Source organism: Prionailurus viverrinus, chromosome C2 (genome assembly GCF_022837055.1).
Source record: "Prionailurus viverrinus isolate Anna chromosome C2, UM_Priviv_1.0, whole genome shotgun sequence".
NCBI lineage: Eukaryota > Metazoa > Chordata > Mammalia > Carnivora > Felidae > Prionailurus > Prionailurus viverrinus.
In genome coordinates, this window is record NC_062569.1 from 88,917,157 (window position 1) to 88,930,102 (window position 12,946).

General features: G+C 43.1%; 1 protein-coding gene across 1 annotated transcript in view; it reads left to right on the plus strand.

Annotated features, from left to right (window-relative positions):
- Positions 1-12,946, plus strand: part of SLC12A8 (solute carrier family 12 member 8) — a 148,483-nt gene that overhangs the window by 91,555 nt on the left and 43,982 nt on the right. The gene's annotated exons all lie outside the window — the stretch shown is intronic.

Genomic DNA, 12,946 nt, shown 5'->3' on the forward strand with positions numbered 1-12,946 from the left:
GGCAAGCTGCCCCTTCCACCACAGAATGGTGCAAACTTGGTCTAGAAACTCCCCTCCTCCCTACCCCAACCTGTGAGTCTTCTCCAGGGGGCAGAGAAATGCCATTGTCTTCTCCCTGTACTGGGTGTGGGTGAGATCAGGACCCTTGGACAATGAATGAATCTCCCTGCCCTACCTTCCCCATTTTTCTGCTCTACAGTGGCCAGGGAGGAGCGTTACAAAGCTGAGATCCCTCTAGAAATCTTGTCTTAGGCTCCAGGCCTTGGCCCGGAAGGTGGTAAGCGAACATGTGGACTGAATGATCATAAGAAATAACCATTTGCTAGAGACTAGACTTGTCCCATGGCACAGACTCAGAGAAGCATTTTACTCTTGATCAGGCCGCATCAGTGGCCTGGAGTGTGGCTGATCTTGTCTCCGTGTCCTTCTCCCCTCTTCCCTCTGCCTGCCTTCATGTGGCTATTTCCTTGCTCATGATCCTCTCCTCAAATAACATAGGGATAGAAAAAGGAGGAGAAGCTACTAGGATGTTGAAACTTTAAAAGGCTGCCCGTGACAAATGCTGGCAAGGATGTGATAAAACTGGAACTCTCGTACACTGTGCAACCATTTTGGAAACAGGATGATTTCTTAAAAATTGAACAGTCTATGGCCATAGCACCGTAAATGTGTCTGATCTTGGAAGGTAAGCAGGGCTGTGCCTGGTTAGTGCATGGATGGGCGACTGCCTGGGAATACCAAGTACTATATAGGCTTAAAAGAAAGAAACCTAAATACACACCCAGCCATTCCCTCCTGGTTATCCGCTGCAGAGAAGTGAAAACATGTAAAGACTTGTGCATGACTGTTAAAAGCAGTTTAATTTGTAATAGTCATGAACTAGAAATAATTCAAATATTCATCAACTGACAAATAGATAAATTATGGTATAGCCATCCATGTAAAACTACTCAACAATAAAAAGGAATGAGCTATTGATACCTGCAACAATACAGATGGACCTCAAAATAACAGTGCTGCACGGGGCACCTGGGTGGCTCAGTTGGTTAAGCGTCCCACTTCAGGTCAGGTCCTGATCTTACGGTTCGTGAGTTTGAGCCCTGCATTGGGTTGTGTGCTGACAGCTCAGAGCCTGGAGCCTGCTTGTGAGCCCCTCCCCTGCTTGCGCTCTCTCTCTCTCTCTCTCTCTCTCTCTCTCTCTCAAAAATAAATATTAAAAAAAATTAATGGTGCTGCAAGAAAGAAGTCAGACAAAAACAAGTACTTTTTTTAAAAGATAAAATTATACAAAACTCCATTTATATAAAATTCTAGAAAATGCAGACTATAGTAACAGAAGGGAGATCAGTGGATGGGGAATAGGGGTGTGGGGAGCAGGAGGGAGGGACAAGGAAATTTGGGGGTATGAAACACTATTCTGGACTGTGGTGATAGGTTCACGGGTGTATCCCTATGTCACAACTTTCCAGATTATGACACTTTAAACGTGTGCAGCTTATCGTATATTAGTTACACCTCAGTAAAGCTGTGCAAATGAAAAAAATGAACAATGTTAATCGCCTTTAATCAGCTTTCCTGAATCCCACTCTGGCCTCCAGCAATGCATGTTTTCTCTGCTTTTCACAATCAAGCACTGGGGCTTTGTGCTCCTGTCTCCATTTCCTGCCTCCTGTTGCCCTTGTCCATGCTCTTCTTTTGGAATTCCGAGCCTGCCTCTCTACTGAAATGGCCTTTCCAGAGTCTTCAGTGGCTGCCATGCTATTCAGTTCAACTATCATCTCTAGTTTCTCAGTGCATTTGACTGGCAACCTCCACTTCCTCCTTTTCTCTTGCCTTCTCTGATGTAGCACCTCCTTGTCTGCCCCCTGCCTCTCTGACTTGCCTATTTGGGTACATCCTCTTCTGCCTGCCCATTAAATTTTGGGGTTTTTCTCTTCTTTCTCTACTGTTTTCCTTAGAATCTCATCCATGCCTACTGTTCAATGACCACTCACAAGACTGATGACTCCCAGACTTGTACCTCTAGCCCAGATTTCTCTAAGCTTCATATCATATACTTAGTTGCTTACCTGGCATCATCCACTGGGTATCTCAGACCCAACATGTTCAGAACCAAGCCCATCCCACCCATCCCCCAACTGGTTCTTCTCCTTTACTCTTGATCTCAGGAAATGGCATCTCCATCCAAACAATTGCTCACGCCAGTAATGGGGAGTTATTCATGATAACGTCCTCTTTCTCACCAGTACCCTCCAAGTCCTCCTAAAGGAACTTCTCCTTTACTTCCTACTTCTTTCCACCTGTACCACCTGACCACTCTGGTCCAAGCCTCATCTCTCAATAGATCACCACAGCAGTCTCCTACCTGACCCACCGCCCTGACCCCCACCCCCCAGGCTGACCACAGAAGTGAGCTTGGAGCTAGGCCTCAGGAGTGGCAGGTAGAATCTTGGTCCACAAATCCAGATGTGCCAGAAGTAATGCATCTCTTTCATTTTTATGAAATGAGAAGAGTCAGTCTCTGACTCAGTCTTCATTCTGCCAGGATGATTAAAAATGGATGTCAGTCATTCATTAACGCCTCTACATTGCCCTGCCATCTTGTTCCAGGGTCTTAGGGTCTTACCAAGTCCCAAGGCATGTCTGGCTTTTCATCATTGTACACACAGCCAGATGTCCTGTCTGCACATCTGTTCAAGTACATGCTCAAGTACATAGGAGCCCTATGCTTTAGAGCCTATGCACTTTCCAGGCCCTCCTTCCAGGGGTCTTATGGGGCTCCTGCCGTGCTGACCAGGAGTGGGTTGCACATCCACACGGCTCCAGATCTTATGAGCCTTTATCTCCTTGCCTTCAGCTCCAGGGGCAATCTTCTGTAATAATATGGCAGACACTTTTGTCCAGGGCCAGCTTTATGGGCATGAACCTATGCATTCACACTGGGTCCCACGCTCAGAAAGGCCCCCTGCTCGGTGTAATGATTTACTTTTGCTAAAACTCTTAATAATTTTTGAACAAGGGATCTTATATTTTTATTTACACTGGACCCAGCAAACTATGTACCAAACTATGTCCATGCCCCCCCCCCCACTGCCCGCCCCCGCCCCTGCCATGCTTTCCCCCACCTATTTTGCGGTTCCTTTTCTCTAAAATCTCCTAAGGGCTCAGGCTTTTGAGAAACAGAACCCAAAACAGGTTGCAGGCAAATTCTGCTTCCTTCTGGCACGTATCTCCCTCAAGGCAATGAAATATACGTCAACTTCCTCTTGAATGGGCAGAAAATGCAAGGGGGGAAATGAATAGAGGAAATTTTTTTTTTAAGTTGACATTTGAAAATATTGACTTGCCCTCCCTCCCCCACACAGGCAGAGCACACCTTCAAGAGACTTCCCACCTGAGCGTTTCCTTGGACCCCTGCTTGGGTGTCAGGGCCACAGTTACACCTGAGGCAGGGCTGTGGACCTCTTTGGCTGGCCGCACTCCAGGGGGCGTCCTCAGGCACCCACAAGAGCTTGTGTCAATAGTGTGACCCTGCTGGGCCCCCTCCACGCTGCTCCACACTTCCCCTCCTTTGCCTCTCTAGGCCCTGTGTCTTAGAAGAGAGGGGATGCCTGGTCTGACGGGGGGCAGGGAGTGGTGCCCCCCTCTTCAGTACTTCTCCCTCCAGCAAGGAATTAGCAGCAGCCTGAGGTTTGAAGAGCCACACAGTGGCCCATAGTCTGAGCGGGACTAACATTTGAGATCTGCTAGTTCAGCAGCTCTCAATTCTTTCTTTCTTTTTCCTTCCTTCCTTCCTCTTTTCTTTCTTTCTTTCTTTCTTTCTTTCTTTCTTTCTTTCTTTCTCATTCATTTTATTTATTCTTTTTGAGAGAGAGAGAGAGAAAGAGAGCATGCGTGAACGTGAGTAGGGGAGGGGCAGAGAGAGAGAGAAAGAGAGAGAGTCCCAAGCAGGCTCTGCACTGATGGTGAGGAGCCGGACGCAGGGCTCAGTCTCACAAACCATGAGGTCATGACCTGAGCTGAAATCAAGAGTCAGATGCTTAACCAACTGAACCACCCAGGTGCCCCTCAACTTTTTCTTTTTAATCCATATTCACTTTTGATAATGATACTGAAACCCTCACCTACACTAGAAATTCTGATATGCCTCGCTGGACCAGAGAGGGGTATATTTGTCCTTTCTTTGAGAAAGATTGCTACCTAAGAATACTAGTCAAGCTTTACATTCTGCAGCTTAAATTATGAAAATATTGTTTTGTAAAAGTCCAAATATAAAATTATAATATTGAAGAAACTATCTACACAGGCCTTTTGTTTTACCTCACGCTTCTCCGGAGATGGGCTTCCCCGTCTCTCCCACCGCCCCTTGGCCCAACCAGGTTGAGAAGGACTGATCTTTTATGTGACCAGCTGGGGAAGGAGGAGCACAGAGGGGCTTATGAAGGATTGCTAAAGGTCACCCGGCTAATTAGTGACCAGAGTTGGGCCACCATCCTGCTATGGAACATTGCCTCTCTGGCTCTCTCACTGTTTTCCAGGGGCCCCAGTGTAAACACGGTAGGCAGGACGAACAATTTGTATCACTTGGCTTTCCCCTGGCAGATGTTCTGTTAAGCTATGAAAAGCATGGATGATTGGCAGTTTCCATGGTGACGGATTTGCCAAGGATTAGCTCTGAGTGAGTCATGGCTGGGGCTCCCTCCAACGCCATCCTCTTCTGGAACAAGAGAACCTCCAGGCTGTGGAGAGGAGAGAGGAGTTTGGAAGAACAAACAAAAGTCCCCCCACCTTGTGTCCCCATCTCCAGTCAGACATATGATTTAAATTACTTCAGATATTTTATCTCAAGGGCAGGACACTTCCTGAGGGGAGCAGCTGAAGTCTAGGTTTCAGTGGCTTCTCTGGATTTATGAAGCATGTCCTTTTGTCCTTCTGTCCTTCTCCCCAAAGTCCACCACACCCTGCAGTACTGGCTGCAGGGTGGGGCTGGGACCTTGGAGTAGATTCTGCATTTGCTTTGTTTCTTAAAGCACTTTCCTTCTCCAAGCTACACAACAAAACTTGCCCTGAGAAACAAATATCCACCCCACAGAATGCTTTTTCTCTCTCTCTGTTTCTTTGTCTCTCTCTTTCCCTCTCTCTCCTCTCTCTCTCTCTCTCTCTCTCTCTCTCTCACACACACACACACACACACACACACAGCCACTCCAGGGATTAGGGACCACAGTACATGGAGGAACTAGGAAATGGAAACTCCCAGAGAATGGGGTCCACAGGTTTAAGGAAGAGAGAGCCTCAAGTAAGGACAAGCTGGAGTGGGGCTCACTCCACTGCATTCTGATGAGTAGGATAGGAACAAGAGAAAAGAAGGAAGCTTTATAATTATTGTCATGTTTCTTTTTATAATTTTATTTATGGAATTAACATACAATTTTATCAAAATTGTTATAAATATCTGTAATAATCATTAGCATTATAATAGCCTACTACGTGTGGAGCTATGCTGAGCACTTTACATATAGTCTTTCACTTAAACCCCACCACAGCCCCACTGCTTCAATTAAGCACAGATTTACCCTGAAGGTAATGAACCCTAGACTTCAGGGTCCCTCACTTGAGTAAGCTCCTGCTTACGCCCTGTTCTTAATTTCATATTCATAAGTCTGTGTTGTTTTTAAAGTGTCAGACTCCATAGAACCTGGACCCTTCCATGGGTTCTGTTATTATTCCATTTTATGGATGAGGGAACAATAACAAAGAGAGGTTATTTCCCCAAGGTGCTGAACCCCATTGCTTCCCACCTACTTTGGAGAGGATGCTGGAAGAGAGAATGCACGCTTGTCTGGAGCTGCCCCCGACCCAGAAGCCAACAAATCTGGCATTGAATTGAATTGAATTGAATCCTGGGATTTAAACATTCCATTATTTGACACTGTCTCAGCAGAAACTCTAAGGCACCGAGAGGGTGGGGCCTGACAGGTTCTGCCTCAGAGAATGGAGCCAACAGGGGATGAAAGGTTCCTTCGGGAACAGCTGAAAAACCAACCAATAGGTTTGGAGAAGGAGTGGGTTTGGAGTTCAGGTGGAAGGTAAGGAGAGACCACCAGGGTCCTTAGGAACCCAAGGATCTCTGATTGAGGGTCGGAGCCCGTCTCTCCTGAGTGGACATTTCTTTAGCACCTCCTAGGTGCCAGGCACTGTGCTGAGTGCCTTATAAATGCTCATTCTAACTTTAACAACAGTTCTGTCAGATAAATAATCATATCCCCATTTGTAGACGAGGAAACTGAGGCTCAGAGCCACACTGCCTCCAAACAGTAACAGACTGCTTCCTTCAGCACAAAAGGCAGCAGAGAAGACATGGGAACTTTAGTGCATGGATCTTCTGCCTTAATGATAGAGAAAAATAAACTCATGAACTTAAAAGAAGAAAGAAAATAGGCACCAGAGATAAAATTAAGCTAAAGCTGAAGGAGAAAATTAAAGGTTTCTAAGAACACAGATTTGGATTGAAAAGCACCCAGGAGGAAGCTTGGAACCTCCTTGAGAAAGAGTCGTTCTTTAATGAACAACTAACAGAAACCAGAAAAGCCTAGAAAAACTATTAGACTTTTTTCCCCCTTACGAATTCTCATTTTCAGTAACAAATAAGAAAGTAGGGTGGGGAGTGGGATTGTGATGGCAGGCAACAAATGAAGTGTGTGTGCTGTGGTTGACTCCCCCCACCCTCCAAAAGGACATGGCCATTGTCTTGCGAATGTTGTAAGCAAGTGGTTACTTGACGTACTGGTTCTTTTAACCACAGCTTATTTTTGAGATGTAGAGGGGATGAGTTCCTCCCCTAGCCATCCATGCCTGTTTTTAGGTCAGATATTTGAACTGGGGCATTAAGCCCAAGCACCATATTCACCTGGTGACACCCACCCCAGCTATAGGCATAATGTCAATGCCCAGGAGACTATGGATGGCTCTGGATGTTTAGCCTCATAAACCTAAGCTGGTAAGATGATGGCCAACACCAGCTCACATATATACAAAAGCTGAGACAATAAACATGCTAAAAGTCTGTAGAACTAGGGTGGAAGACCAAATCAGAAGGCATATGAAGGAAACCATGTGAAGGAAGCTGTTTACCAAAGTCACATGTGCACAGACTACATTGTCATCCTGATGCAGGGAGAAATGTGGTTTCAGGTAAAGCAATTAACTGCTTCCTGGAACTGGCAGTTTAAGACCTACCAGGAGGGGAAATGCCCTGGTCCAGGCACAGACTAGTGATTTGGAACTGGTGATGAAAGTACCTGTGGGTAAACCAATGTATAGTGCTGATCATAACTGATAAATTCAGCCTTCTTGTGGGGGAGGTAACCCCAAATTAATCATACGGTTACTTGGTTATAAAAGGGAAATCCAAGAAAAGCATGGGTGTTAGAAATCAAGAAACTGTATTACATAGTGGAAAGAACACTGACTTGAGATCAGGAAACTTGAAGATAGTACTGCAGTTAGTCTGAAACTTGGGCAAAATCACTTCTCCTTTTTGGGCCTCAGTTTCCTCATACGTAAAATAAGAGGTAGGAGTAGATAACCTATAGGACACCTCTAGCTTTAAGAATTGTTGATTCTACGTAGCCGTTTTAAGCAGTTTTAGGAAGCCTCCCAAGAAAAGTATAAAGATTAAATAGTAATTATAAAATGGACACAAGTGTTTCCCAAACTGTCTTCCATGGAACACTAGTAATGAATAGTTTTTCTTTAAAAAGATAATGTAGAATTGTTAAGTGAGTTTTGGGAAACGCTGTGTTACATTTCTCTTCTTAGCGATGGATGATGAAAATTAGCATATTGTAGGCACTAGTAAGTCCAGCAGTAAAAAACTTTCTAACCTTATTTATCAAGATTTTCCCAAGCTTTTTTTCCCTTTAATATCTGTAAAACATCTGGACACCAATGCTCTCGGAAATAGTATTTGTTCTTCTACACCCACCCTAAATTCAGCTCTAACATTAACAGTGATATCTTAAAATGGTAGCAGAAGCAGACAGAAAGCCAAACTAGAGAATCTCTACAATACTTGACAAGCATGGGCAAAGAATTACTAAATCAAAATAATTTTTCTAGGGGCGCCTGGGTGGCGCAGTCGGTTAAGCGGCCGACTTCAGCCAGGTCACGATCTCGCGGTCCGTGAGTTCGAGCCCCGTGTCGGGCTCTTGGGCTGATGGCTCGGAGCCTGGACCCTGTTTCCGATTCTGTGTCTCCCTCTCTCTCTGCCCCTTCCTCATTCATGCTCTGTCTCTCTCTGTCCCAAAAATAAATAAAAACGTTGAAAAAAAATTTTTTTTTTCAAAATAATTTTTCTAGATCCAGCTGGCAAGCGAGAAATTTCTAATTCACCAGAACTAGTGCTCATCTGCTTGGGAATTGTGTAGTCACGCAAGGGTGAAATTCTGGAAGTGACAGTGTCAGTGTGCAAGCCAGTCTAACAGGTGTGCATAGATCACTACAGTAGCCTGGCAGGAATGACCTGCCTAGCAGGTACTTCCCTGTCATTGATGCTTTGTGTCTGTCCTACCGACTACCTACCCTTTGGCTTCTCTGTTTTGTCTCAAAAGCCAGCTTCTGGCTGTCTGTGTTCCTGAGGGTGGCCTTGTCCATGTCTATCCTCTCTGTTCCCACTGACCAGGATCCCAGGGCATCCCACACCAGGCCAGCTATCAAGAACTGTGATCAAAGGTTGGGTCATGGACTGTAAGGGATTCTGGGTGAAGAAAAGGGCTTTTGTTATGAATATAGAACCTGGTTGGAAGCAGGAAGCAATTAGGCTTAATCAATCACTTTCCTAGACAGAGCATACATATCAGTGGAGTCCTTGTGGGTCTTTGTAAATGATCTGATGGAAGGTGCACAAAATGATGTGACAAATTGTAGGAGGTACTAAAGTGGCAGAATAATTAGTGGTATGTAATCTTACAATGCTGAATGAATGGGCATAAAATTGCTAGGGGCTAGGAGCTAGAATGAGGAGGCCACTGTAGATGTTGGGAGGCAATGTGGCCAGGCAGGTGAGTTACCAGGGAACCTGGTGACAGGTGGGAACCTTTGCAGAGGTCAGAATTTAGGAGGTCCAGGAAGGGCTGGTATTAGTGGATGAAGTTAGTGGGGTCTGGGAGTCAGGTGAACATGGATATTTGGCCAGGGATGCCCTTGACACCAGGTAGTTCTGGCAGTGAGCTGTGAGCCCGTAGCCTTTGAACAGAGCCTCCGTGACAGATCTGGTCTCAGGAACACTGGTCAGAATGAGGCAGGTTGTGGGTATCCTTTTTTGATACAAATAAGACCTACACATGACAAAAAGGAAAATCCTACAGAAGTGCTTATAATATAAAGCAATAGTGTCCCACTCTACCTGTTACCACCCCAGATACCCCTCCATGGGAGCAACCACTTTTAATTATTTTTAGCACTTTGGGAGCTAGCTGCATATTTACCAAACAATAAGCTTGAATCTGTAACTTGATGAATCAAAGACATGATCTATTGAATCCGTGTTCAGAAATAGAGTTTAGCTTACTTACATGCTCCTTCATTCACTTCCTAAATTTTGATGGTTAACGTTGCTTTTTTTCTTAAATTAACTTTTTAACTTTAAATAATATTCTTAAATCTCTGTTATTTTATCAATTTTGGGCTACATCCCTTCATTCTTTATTGTTGGTGTGGGAAATTGAGATTCTGTGTTGTGTTTTAAGATTAATGTATTACAGTCATATTTATTTTTATGTGTAAAATATTTTTACAAGGAATACTTCATTTATCTCAAGGGAATCCCTAATTGTAAGGGAATCTGTATAATCTTTTTGTATTTGTGCTTTTCTCTTTCTTTTTTAGCAGCAGGCAAAAGTTTATTAGAGTCTAAGATTAGAAAGTAAGAGTAGTAGCTAACTTCGGCTCAGGTCATGATCTCACAGTTTGTGGGTTCAAGCCTCGCGTCAGGTTCTGTGCTGACAGCTGAAAGCCTACAGCCTGCTTCGGATCCTGTGTCTCCCTCTCTCTCTGCTCCTCCCCTGCTCATGCTCTCTCTCTCTCTCTCTCTCTCAAAAAATAAATAAACATAAAAAAATAAAAAAGAGAGAAAGTAATAGTAGTAGGAAAAGCTCTGTTTCAGAGAGAGGACATTTGAAAGTGAATGCCCAAGTATCTGTGCTTTAGAGCAGTATCAGGGAAGCCGTAACAAGTTGATTATTAGCAGGTGAATGGGCAACATCCTCCAAAAACTGTAGTCTACAACTTTAAGTGAACAGACACAGTTTCATATACACACAGACACACAGAGGCTCAAATCTATTTTTTTTATATATGAAATTTATTGTCAAATTGGTTTCCATACAACACCCAGTGCTCATCCCAAAAGGTGCCCTCCTCAATACCCATCACCCACCCTCCCCTCCCTCCCACCCCCCATCAACCCTCAGTTTGTTCTCAGTTTTTAACAGTCTCTTATGCTTTGGCTCTCTCACACTCTAACCTCTTTTTTTTTTTTTTTTCCTTCCCCTCCCCCATGGGTTTCTGTTAAGTTTCTCAGGATCCACATAAGAGTGAAACCATATGGTATCTGTCTTTCTCTGTATGGCTTATTTCACTTAGCATCACACTCTCCAGTTCCATCCACGTTGCTACAAAAGGCCATATTTCATTCTTTCTCATTGCCACGTAGTATTCCATTGTGTATATAAACCACAATTTCTTTATCCATTCATCAGTTGATGGACATTTAGGCTCTTTCCATAATTTGGCTATTGTTGAGAGTGCTGCTATGAACATTGGGGTACAAGTGCCCCTATGCATCAGTACTCCTGTATCCCTTGGGTAAATTCCTAGCAGTGCTATTGCTGGGTCATAGGGTAGGTCCATTTTTAATTTTCTGAGGAACCTCCACACTGCTTTCCAGAGTGGCTGCACCAATTTGCATTCCCACCAACAGTGCAAGAGGGTTCCCGTTTCTCCACATCCTCTCCAGCATCTATAGTCTCCTGATTTGTTCATTTTGGAGGCTCAAATCTATTAAAAAAACATTTTGGTCTTAAGTTTACAAGTCAACAATCTTTGTAACTTCAAAGGCAAACTGCTCAGTATTAGGAATTTCTTTGTTCTTTTTAGCAAACACTAGAAATTCTCCTTTATGATAACAAGATACAGAATAAGTTTAGAATTAGCTTAAAATTAGTTGCAACTCGTATAAAAATATTCACTAGCCTTTTCCTTATTTACCTACCAAATTTAATGGCTAGCTCAAAAGTCTAGATTCATTGCTAGAATCTTTCAAGTTTTCTTTTCCTTTCTTTCTTTCTTTCTTTCTTTCTTTCTTTTATTTTCTTTTCTTTTTTTTAGAGAGAGAGGGGCAGAGATAGAGAGGGGGAGAGAGAGAAGTGGGGCTCACCTGAAGTGGGGCACAAGCTCACCCAATGCAGGGCTCAAGCTCACCTAATGTGGTGCTCAAGCTTGCCTGATGGGGGACTCGAACTCACAAACCATGAGATTGTGACCTGAGCTGAAGTCAGATGTTTAACCCACTGAAGGCATCCCTCAAGTATTTTATTAAATGCACTGAAGCTTGTAACAGTTAAGCCGACTTGAGTGAAAGATCATGGGACTTATATTTTTGTTTTTCAACAGTATTATGATGAAATTATTAGTGCTTTTTGTGTTCTACTTCTTTCTCTGTCTCTTTTTAAAATTAGTTCCTAATATCAGTTAGTCATAGCTTTACTTTTATATTGTCAAAGTAGATAATATTCATATTCCGTTTTGTAACTAGAGTTATGTCCTCTGTGCTTGTCTATAGGTCAATTTTTAGATGTCAGAAAACAGTAAACATGTATCCTATTGTGACTGTGTAGCTGTTGTTCATTGAAGAGTGAAGCAGCAGCTAGAATTCCATTTCCTTTGCTGTGATTCTGATGAGGTCCTTGTGCCATTTAGGGGAGAATATTCCTAATATCGTGGCCAAATGACTTACTTTGTTCTTACATTTTATCAGTTGTGTAAAGTCATGTCATGACATGTTAGCTTGAATCCTGTTTAGACATGGACTTTCTTCTTCCCTTTTCCTGGAGTTTCAATAAGCTTTCTTTTCTCTTGTTGCCAAAATATACAGTCAGCATGTCCTTAAAATCATTCAGTTTGTTAGTCCAGTTTGTTCATTGTGTTGAATCCAGTTCCTATTCAGAGGCCTCTCTCTTGGGGCCTCAATCCTTCTGCTCAATATCTTCTGGTTTCTCTGTGGTACAACTGTTATTCTGGGACTCTACTCCATTTCCGAGTCAAACAGAATCTTGTGTTTTCCTCCTTCATGGTTTACATCCTCATTTTGCTGGAGTACATGCTTTAGTATCTTCCTCAGAAATGATATGTGGGAGGTCAGTTTTTTGAGCTCTTCTCTACTAAACTTTGCTTTCATTTAATTGGTAATCTGGCTAAAATTCTCGTTTCAAAATATTTTTTCCTCAGAATTTTAAAATCAGTACTCCATTGTTGTCTAGCATTCACTGTTGCCAAAGAGAAGTCTAATTTTTTTCCTTTATAAGTGTTCAGTTTTTACCTTTGGAAATATTTAGGGTTTTTCCTGAAGTTGCACAACGATGCATTTGGGTATGGACTTTTTATATTTTGATCTTTGTGTTGTCTACTTTATGGGATATTTCAACCTATAGACTTGTGTCTTCTCCAGTTTGGAGACATTTACTTCTGGTTATCTATTATTTACTTCTCACTTATTTATCTGGTTATTTCTTGTGTTTTCTCTGTTCTCTCTGCATCTCTTGTTAGCTGGATGTTGTAGCTATAAGATATTTCCTCTATTTCTTCTCTTCTTTCCTCAAATTTTGTACCCCTTCATCTTTCTGTTCTCAATTCTGGGATACTTACTTTATCTTTCAAATCTTCTGCA